The sequence below is a fragment of the Geotrypetes seraphini genome, chromosome 5, assembly GCF_902459505.1.
Source record: "Geotrypetes seraphini chromosome 5, aGeoSer1.1, whole genome shotgun sequence".
Classification (NCBI taxonomy): domain Eukaryota; kingdom Metazoa; phylum Chordata; class Amphibia; order Gymnophiona; family Dermophiidae; genus Geotrypetes; species Geotrypetes seraphini.
In genome coordinates, this window is record NC_047088.1 from 32,286,478 (window position 1) to 32,296,756 (window position 10,279).

Sequence of the window (10,279 nt, forward strand, 5' to 3'; positions counted from 1 at the left end):
TTTAGCTTTCAACAAAGTCCCAAATATAACATCATAGGACAATGGTATCAAGACCTCGAGTATCATATTAATTTTTCCCCATAATGATTTCCAGAAATTGAGTATCAAGGGATGGCCTGTTTCAACTGCAACCATTTATATCCTTGAGACTTTGATATGCCAAATGACTGTTGCAATTGTAGTAAATTTACCATTTTCCCATTTGAAATCACATCATCTAAAGTACATATGCCTGCCTGCAACCAATGTTTCCAGAGGATTTTAGACTTGCCGATTTGTATCTTGGAGCTTAACCATAGGGATTGACACGTAGATTGCTGTATTGGAATAGGAATTAAGGTATTTATATATTTTAATGTCTTCCAGGTGGAAAGAATAATAATACTGTCCTTGTATATTTGAGGAAGATTGATTCTCAAAATATGGTTAAGACATAATGGGGCCATAAGATGACTTTCCAGTATCTGCCAATCCGGCAGATTCTCCATGACGCAAAATAAAGGCTTGGCGATACCTGTAAAAATTTGGAAAATTTACCCCTCTCGCCGATTGTGATTTTTGCAAAGATACTAAGGCTATTCTAGGAGTTTTACCCAGCCAATAAATTTTGTAAGAATCCCATTTAGTTTTTTATAAAAGGAACTTTAAAAATAAACTGGTAACATACTCATTTGGTAACAAACCACAGGCAAAATCATCATTTTGATGGTTTGGTCTCTCCCCCACCAAGAAAGATGTAATGGATTCCAATGCTCACACATTTCTTTGACTTTCAATAATAAGGATTTTTCATTTACTGTCATTGTATCTTCCAAAGTTTTTTGAATCATTATACCCAAATATTTTATACCCTCTTCCTTCCAAAGGAATGGGAATGGATCAAATAAAGCTTTTACACAGTGTACATTCAATGGAAGAACCTCTGATTTACTCCAATTTATTTTGTATCCAGAAAATTTTCCAAAACGATCAATCAATTCCAGTAAATGTGGGATGGTTAATTCAGGATTCTTCAAATGAAGCAAAATATCATCTGCATAAGCCAAAACTTTATAATCTCGCCCTTCATATGGAATTCCCTGTATCTCCTTTGCCTGCCAAATAGCCAACAACAAGGGTTCCAAAACAATATAAAAAAATAAAGGAAATAGGGGACATCCTTGTCTAACTCCCCTCTTGAGATAAAAACGCTCCGAGAATGTATTATCTAATATAATAAAATGGTAGGCCGCGCATGCGCACTAAAAAAAAATGTGTTCCCTGATCTGTTGCGAAAATACGACTGTGCATGCGCGGCCCCAGCGGCGGCTTTCAAATAAAAATAAAAAAATTACACAGCTGCGAGACAGGAGCTGCGGTGGCGACTTTCAACAACGAAGAAGCTGCAGCTCGGGAAGTCGGGGCCTCCCCCGCCACGTACAACCCGCTCCCTCTCCTGCAGCTCAGGCACCACAGAAGCTGTGAAAACGTGCAACCCGGTCCCCGCGTCTGCCTATCCTTCCCCCCAACACAGCGCATTTGCCCCACCCCCTCTCCAGAACGAATCAAGAAATGGAGCCGAGCCGCCCTCCGCAACAGACCAGAGGAGTCCTTTGCTGCTCACCACCCTTCCCTTGCCGCTGACCCGACTACCTACCCGGCGATTTAAGCAGCAGTCTTCACACGCTGCTTCAGGCATTTCTACTGCCCTGATTTGCTCTGCCGCGTCTCTGATGATGTCATCAGGGACGTGCCAGAGTAAATCAGGGCAGTAGAAGAACCCGAAGCAGCGTATGAAGACTGCTGCACAGGCTGCTTGAATGGGAGCAGGAAGAGGTGATGATGGACAGGGGGGGGAAAAAGGAAGGGACGCCTATTGTTGGACAGGGGGAGCAGGAAGAGGTGCTGATGGACAGGGGGGGGAAATGAAGGGAGGCCTACTGCTGGACAGAGGGAGCAGGAAGAGGTGCTGATGGACAGGGGGGAGGTAAAACAAAGGGAGAAGGACTGCTGCTGGATAAGGGGAGCTTGAATGGGTGGTGGTGGACAGGGGGGAAAAATGAAGGGAGGCCTAATGCTGGACAGGGGGAGCAGGAAGAGGTGCTGATGGACAGGGGGAAAAATGAAGGGAGGCCTACTGCTAGACAGGGGGAGCAGGAAGAGGTGATGATGGACAGGGGGGAAAAAAGGAAGGGATGCCTACTGTTGGACAGGGGGAGCAGGAAGAGGTACTGATGGACAGGGGGGAGGTAAAACAAAGGGAGAAGGGCTGCTTCTGGATAAGGGGAGCAGTGAAGGGGTGGTGGTGGACACAGGGGAGGTAAAAAGAAGGGAGAATGGACAGGAAAAAGTGGCTAAGGAGACAGAGAGAGAAAGAAATAAAGACAGACACACACATATATTCTAACACCCGAGGGAGGAAAATGCTGCACAGGGAAGTAGGGAGGGGGGGAAATGCTGATGCACAAGGAAATGGAGGAGGAGGGAATGCTGATATGGCTACTGTACAGGAAAGTAGACAAGGGGAGATAAATGCTGCATAGGGGGCAAAAAGAGAGACAAATAGAAAGAAAGACAAATAATAGGAGGGAGGGAGACAAAGAAAAGAAGAAAGACACAAGGGCAGGGAGTGAGACAGAAAGAAAGAAAGACAGACATACATATATTCTAACACCCGTTAATGTAACGTGCTTAAAGACTAGTCTAATATAATAAAATGGTAGACGCGCATGCGCACTAAAAAAATCGTGTTCCCTGAGCTGTCCCGTTTTTTTTTAGTGCGCATGCGCGGGTTGTACGTCACCAGTCAATCCCCTCCACAGGTGCAGTGCTGAGGTCCCGCCTCCGCCCTACACGGCGCCGCCAGACCCGGCCCTACACTGAGATCCGCGATCGGGTTGCCATGGAAACCCCGCCGCAGCCTCGCGGCTAGGTAGGGGGACAACAATCGCGCTTATGTTCAAGCCGCCGCCACGACTTCTCTCTCGAACCGCACCAGGATCGAGAGAGGAGCTGCGGCGGGGGCTTGAGCATAAGCGCCATTGTTATCCCCCTACCTAGCAGGCGGCCTTCCTCACCCGGCCCCACCGTTCCTTCCCTTCAGTTCAGCTCCGCCTATGTTAAAAGGAGCTGCTTTGAAATTGGAGCCCTGCCGCCATCGTAACACGTTCCCTTTGCCGCGGTCCCATATGTCAGAGAAGGAGCGGGACCAAGGCAGAGGGGAATGTGCTACGGCAGTGGCAGGCCTCCGATTTCGACGCGGCTCCTTTTAACATTGGTGGAGCTGCACTGCACTTGATGGAGGGAGGGAAAGAAAGGTGGTTGTGCGCTGTTGAGCCCCTCTTTGCCCTCAGACCCTCTCCTAACTGCTCCCTCCTGTCTCAGACCACTGGGGGGAGGTGCCTGTCTTCAGCTGCCGGGATGGAGGGAGGGAAGAAGAAAGAAGGGGCCCTGGCAAGCGAGTTATCAAAAGCCAACCATAGCCTGGGACCCCTACATGATATGAATAATGACCAGACAACAAAAGGTAAAAAAAATAATTTTATTTTCTGTTTTGTGATTACAATATGTCAGATTTGAAATGTGTCTTGAGGGAGGCTGCTGCCACGGCTTTGGACAGAGGGGTACCATTTTCGTGGGAGCCGGTCTTCGGAGAGGCTTGGGACGTGGGGACGGATGCGGGAGGGGCTGCCGCTGCGAAGGGCTTTGGTGGGGGAGCCAGCCAGACCGCAAGTGTGGGGACGTTGTAAGCGCGGATTGGTCAAGGAGCCGCCGCTGCTGAGGCTTTGAAATTGCTCTCCCACCGTCACTCCCTCCCGCCCCGGCTCTGCCTCTGCCCCTGCCCAAGTTCAAAAGCAGGAGACATCTAGCACCCGTTAATCTAACGGGCTTAAACACTAGTTAATATATAATCTGGCAGAAGGAGAGCTATATAAAGTTTGAATCATTTGAATAAATCTGGATCCTATTCCAAACCAATCCATTGCTTGGTACATAAAAATCCATTCTACACGATCAAAGGCCTTCTCTGAATCCAAAGAGACAGAGAAGGCCGGATCGTCCATTGTTTTTGCTAAATTTAGCATATGAAGTGCCAATCTGGTATTATTTTCAGAATGTCTTTGAGCAGCAAAACCCGTTTGGTGCATTCCAATCATATAAGAGAGAGCCTTAGCTAACCTCAGAGCCAATAGTTTAGCCAGAATTTTTCCATCCACATTAGTTAAAGAAATAGGCCTGTAGTTTGAAACCAACATGGGATCTCTGTTTGGCTTTGGCAAACTATTGTTAAAGCTTCTTCCATAGTACCTGATATCTGACCCTTCGTCAGTTGTGATTGGTATAATTTAAAAAGATGAGGTAACAATGTAGTTTGAAAAGATTTAAAAAACTCCACTGTGAATCCATCATTACCCAGAGCAGATCCAGCTCTGAGAGACTTCAATGCTGCCTGGAGTTCTGTAAATGATTACATTACATTACATTACTGATTTCTATTCCACCTCAACCTTGCAGTTCTGGGCGGATTACAAAAGAGACAACTGGACATTTCCAGGATAATTACAGAGAGAATTCTGGTCATTTCCAGGGGAAATGATATAGGCGCTTCAAGTTTTTCTTTTATATGCTCTGGAATTTTTGGTCCATTAATTAAATTTAAAAATTCTCTTCCTTCATTTTCTTTATTTGAATATAGCTCAGAATATAAAGCTTTATAATAATCCAGAAATTGATTTAAAATATCCGTAATGTGGGTATAAATTTTACCTTTTTCATCCTTAATGGCAGCAATCTTTACTCTTCTCTTTTTAGTTTTAAGATTATTAGCCAATACTCTTCCCGCTTTATTTGTGTTTCCATAATACACAGTTTGCTGACAAAAGAAATCTTTCCTAGTCAATTGTGAGGAAATCTCATTATATTTATATTTAGCTTTCAACAGGGCATTCAAAGTATCTTGTTTCCATTTTAACGCCACTTGTGATTCCAAAGTCAAAATAGTTTGTTCTAAATTGGAAAATTCTAATCTAAGTAATTTCCTAATGTGCGCAGAATATGAAATAATCTGCCCTCTTACAGTAGCCTTGAAAGCATCCCTATAGTTTCCAAAGAGATTTCCTCTGAGGTGTTGAATTGAAAATATTCATTCATTTTTTATTGAATTTCTTCAAGAAAGTTTGAGTCTGCAAGCAGTGAATTATTAAACCTCCAAACAGGTCTATTAGAATCTTCTTCAGTAAACTGATATTCTATCCAAATTCTGGCATGATCCGACAAAATGATCGGATCTATGCTAGCCTTTGTAACCTGTTGGATTAAATGATCTGAAACAAAAAAATAATCAGTTCTTGAAAATGATTTATGAACTTGGGAACAAAATGAAAATTCTCGAGCATTAAAATGAAAAATCCGCCATATATCCTTCAATCCACATGTATGTATAAGATTATCCAGACCTAATGATTTTAATTGCTTTCTCGGTTATTTATCCATTATTGGATCCATGACAGTATTGAAGACTCCAGCTACGATTAAATTAGTCGTAGCTAGAGACAGAATTATTTGTTGGAGTTTCTTAAAGAAATCTGCCTGATTTGAGTTAGATGCATAAATATTAAGAAGCGTCAGGGTATCATTTCCCAAAGTCATATTAACATGGAGCCATCTACCCATTGGATCAGCCCAAAAGTTATCAAATGTAGAAGAAATCTTCCTATTAATCAGGATTGCCACTCCAGCCTTTTTCTCTATTGCTGGTGCAAAAAAAACAATGTTTAATCCACTCTCCTTCTAATTTGGCTGCCTCGATTGTTGATAGATGGATCTCTTGTATGAAATAAATGTCTGCCTGTTGCTGTTTCAGAAAATTAAGTACCATTTTCCTCTTGATGGGATGATTGAGTCCATTAACATTTAAGGAATAGAATTTTAAAGGCATTTTATTTGATTAATACGTGTTAATAAATGAACCCCTAATTTTCTTTTGACCAAATATAAACATATTATTTTCACACCCAGGACCCAAATCTAAAAAATCCCCCACGAAAGCTTGTATGCAAACATATAGACCAGGGGTGTCTAACCTTTTGGCTTTCCTGGGCCGCATTGGCCGAAAAAAATGTTTCTGGGGCCGCGCAAACGCTGCAGCAAGACAGAGGAGGGAGCCTGCAAGATGGTAAACACCCATGGGCAGCAGAAGAAGACACTGCATCGCCCTCTAATGGGGCCGCACAAAATACTTCACGGGGCCGCAGGTTGGACACCCCTGATATAGACCGAAAACTTGTATGCAAACATATAGACTGGCGACTACTGTCCCCCCAAGCACCCTAAATTCATCCCTAAATTAACCCTTCATGTATCAATTGATATGAATAGTTTAAATTTAATCCCCATAAAATTCTACCATACAATAAAATTAAAAGACAAAATACCATCTCATCATATTCATATCTGTATGAAAAGAAATATGCAGTCTTGTCTGGCAAATATGCAAATAGTGACACTCTTACATGCTACAAACCATGAGAGGTTGGGCCATGTTATCAAAACAATTTTATAAACAACAAGAATACAATAGGAGTACTGAGATGCTAGGTGTGACTGAGAAAAAAAAAAAGAACTGAATGTTAGAGCACAGACACGTAAGAGAACAAAATGTGCACTGCTCCAAAATCAAACTTGTTTCCTACTCCGAAGGATGTACTCTTTTACAATGCAGTAAAACACAAATGGATGGAGGCTTTTTAGTTCAACCAATTCTTTGGTTGACTATGTACAATGCCTGTTGCAATGGGTACTTCAAATCTTGGCAACCCAATTTAAGCAAGCTGAAAATTTTTGTAAGAATACATAATGACAAAATACACACTACCAGATCATTTTAGAAGCATCTACACATGGAAACAGCATGGAATTTTACAAGCGCAGATCATGACTAGAGAAAGCCCTTAATTATTTACTTATGGCTTTTAACCATCTTTATGAAGAGATTCAGCTAAGAAAGTTTATTACAAATACAGGGGTCCTTTTACTAAGAAGCACTAGCCGTTTTAGCGTGCGCTAAATGCTAACACGTCCATAGACTACAATGGAAGCGCTAGCATTTAGCGTGTGCTAAAACAGCTAGTGAGCCTTAGTAAAAGGACCCCACAGTGGTTAAAAGCCACAGCCTCAGCATCCTGAGGTTGTGGGTTCAAACCCGTGCTGCTCCTTGTGTCCCTGGGCAAGTCACTTAATCCCCTCATTGCCCCAGGTACATTAGATAGATTGTGAGCCTGTCGGGACAGACAGGGAAAAATGCTTGAGTACTATATTAAATTCATGTAAACCATTCTGAGCTCTCTTGGGAGAACGGTATAGAACTTTGAATAAATAAATAAATAACAGTAAAACAACCAAATTAACTGTGTATTACACAATTAGACAATAAGATAAACTTGGAGATGGTTTTACTATTACTAGGCTTTGCCTATGATAAAATGTCCATAATATACACATTGAAAGAGTACAGTAGAACATTTATATAACAGAAATATGATAAATGTCAAAACAATACAAATGAAATACCTCAACAGGCAGAAAGGTGTACACAGACAGACAAGATGGGCAAGACAAGGGCATTTGGATAAATTAAGTGGCTGCCTAGATGAAAGGCAAATTGTACATACAGTTGAATAAGGTACATATAATTGATCTCGTAGTATATGGCAAGCTAGTCCAGATGCAGTGTAACTAGAAAATCGATCAGTACAGCTATTTAAGTCTTGGGAGATGGGCCAGGCTTCATTTGCTTCCTGATGTACAGGTTGTCTCGAGCTGGTATAGACCCACAGATAATGAGTTTCAGTGTAGCTCACTGCATCTAGAATTTTATAAAAGATTCTGCATTCAACAGAACAGAACCTTTTGTAAAACACTGAGTGAACGGAATATCTCATCCTTTACATGCTATGCAAAAAACTGAATTGCTTTCATATATGCTGCGTTCCCATAATATCCACTGGCCCGCTTCAGACATTTTGGAACTTCTCATGTCCTCTGAATAGAGGGATGTAAGAAAAGCAGCCATCTCAGTATGTTCAGACAAGGCTATTCCTATTCTGTCTACAAGCAAGGAGCTGGTTGTGCAGTTTTAATTTAAAATTTAGAAGGATGCCCTTCTTCAGCTTTACACAACGATGCCTTATTCTTGAACTATTCATTCTATAGAAAACAATACTTTCAGATACCTGCTAAATATGTGTATATGTGTATATTTGCTATTTCTCATTTTGAGCACCATAAAGCCCCAATATTGACCATTGCCATGAATAGCCCCATTGTTAAGTACCCCAGGATCATTAAACAGGCATTCCAATCTTAAATTAAAATGTCCCCTAAGCTGAGTAGTTCCCTTTGAGTATATAATGTTGAAGCACTAATGTTTTTTCAAAATCAGACAGTATTGTGTTCTCAGTGATTTTTCAGCTTTCTTCCGGATGCCTGAGAACACAATTCTGTCTGATTTCGAAAAACATTAGTAGTGCTGAAAAGTTCTCAGCTCAACCAACTTCCTAAATTCCTATTATTTTACCACTGTAACTGAAGAGTGTTATTTCATTAAGTGCCAATTTGCAGAAACCAAATTCTCTGTTTTTGACATTGTTTCAGACCTTTGGTTGAACCATATCCACGTCATTCTCTTCTTGGTTGGGCTGAAAACTTTTCAGCACCCCTAGTAAGTTGGCAATTACCTTGCTATTCTTTATAAAGCTTATTCCATCACTACTTTGCAGACTTTTTTTTTATTACAATTTCTCACCACATTAAAAAAAACCCCCAAATCTTATCAACAGACTTTTCACAGTCATCTCCTTATGTGCCACTTTGCCATGCCTTTATCTTTAAATACTTTGATAGGCTGGTATCTTAATGCATTCTGCTTCATTTTTTCAATCAAGTTCCTTATATTCCACTTGATGTATTTTATCTGTTCTATGTATTACTTCTTTCCCTGTCATGCCGGTATTTTCTGCATTATATTGTAAATGCTTTCTGTCTTTATCTGTTTTTTAAGTCCATTATTCTAATTTGTATTTTATCTGTATCCCGTGTATTAGCTCACCTTGTTGTGAACCGCCTAGAACTTTTTCGGTATGGCAGTATATAAGAATAAAATTATTGTTGTTATTATTATTATTATTAAAATCGTACATCTGCAGCCTTGCCTCTAGCACCCCTACTCTCACTTTTTGACACATTATCTCTTCTGGGCTGCTCAGGATACCAGTGAGCAGCATGATGGCACTGGTTAGAAGACCTCAAGAGGAGCTTTAAAGACATCTTTTTTTTCCCGCGGGGATTCCAAGAAAAATCTGGAGAGCAGAGCCCATCTTCGAACTCCTTTTTCCCGGGAATTCAGCAACGTGAGAGACCAACGAAGGGCAAGAGATGGGCGCTTAGAAAGTACATATGCTTCACCTAGTTTAAAGTCCTCACACGCAGGACGGCGACCACGAATGAGGAACCGAGCGCTGACGGACTTGACAGGTCCTACGGAGCCCTCCCTCAACACAGACACCCAAGTTACACGCATTCAGCACCCAAGATCCTCCCCCTATCTTCTACCCTGCCCCGGCCGCGGTCCCACATCTCCCCCCTTATTCAAAAGCCCCCTCCCCCACGTCCTACCTTCAAAAGTGTCTTTACGGTCGCCGGCGGCAGCAGCAAATCCTACGAGCAGCCCACGATCGACCCCTAACCTCTCCCTCTGCCGCCTCCGGCCCTGCCGGAAACAGGAAGTCGTATCTGAGAGGGGGGGAGGCGGGACCTGGAAAGGGAAAGCTCCTGGGTTGTTGGTGCCGCGCGCCACCTCAATGAGTTCTTGCTGCCGGTGACCCTAAGGAAACGTTTGATTGTAGGACGGGGCGGGCTGACGATGAGGGCGAGAGTCGGGTCTGGGGCGAGGGGGCTGAAAGGGAGGAATGCTGGAATGGGAGCGGGGTTAAGAGGGAGAGATGCGGGGGGGGGGGGGGAAAGAGAAAAATGCTGGAATAGGAGCGGGGTTAAGAGGGAGAATTGCAGGGAGGGGGTGGAAGAGAGGAATGCTGGAATGGGAGCGAGAGGGGGGTTGAAAGGGAGAAATGCTGGAATGGGAGAGGATTTAAGAGGGAGAGATGGGAGAGGGGTAAAAGGGAGAAATGCAGGAATGGGAGCGGGGTTAAGAGGGAGAGATGCGGGGGGGGGGGGGGTGAAAGAGAAAAATGCTGGAATAGGAGCGGGGTTAAGAGGGAGAATTGCAGGGAGGGGGTGGAAGAGA

The 10,279-nt window shown here is 42.9% G+C and overlaps 1 protein-coding gene across 4 annotated transcripts in view; it reads right to left on the reverse strand.

Moving 5' to 3' along the window:
• MTM1 (myotubularin 1) overlaps positions 1-9,842 on the reverse strand; it is a 179,904-nt gene extending 170,062 nt beyond the window's left edge. For 2 of the 4 annotated variants that reach the window (XM_033943978.1, XM_033943976.1), the window contains exon 1: positions 9,652-9,839. The gene's annotated coding sequence lies outside the window, so the exon portion shown is untranslated. Of the gene's footprint in view, positions 1-9,441; positions 9,527-9,651 lie in introns of those variants that run through there. The other 2 variants (XM_033943977.1, XM_033943979.1) reach the window with 2 other exon arrangements.
• Positions 9,843-10,279: the final 437 nt, after the last annotated feature.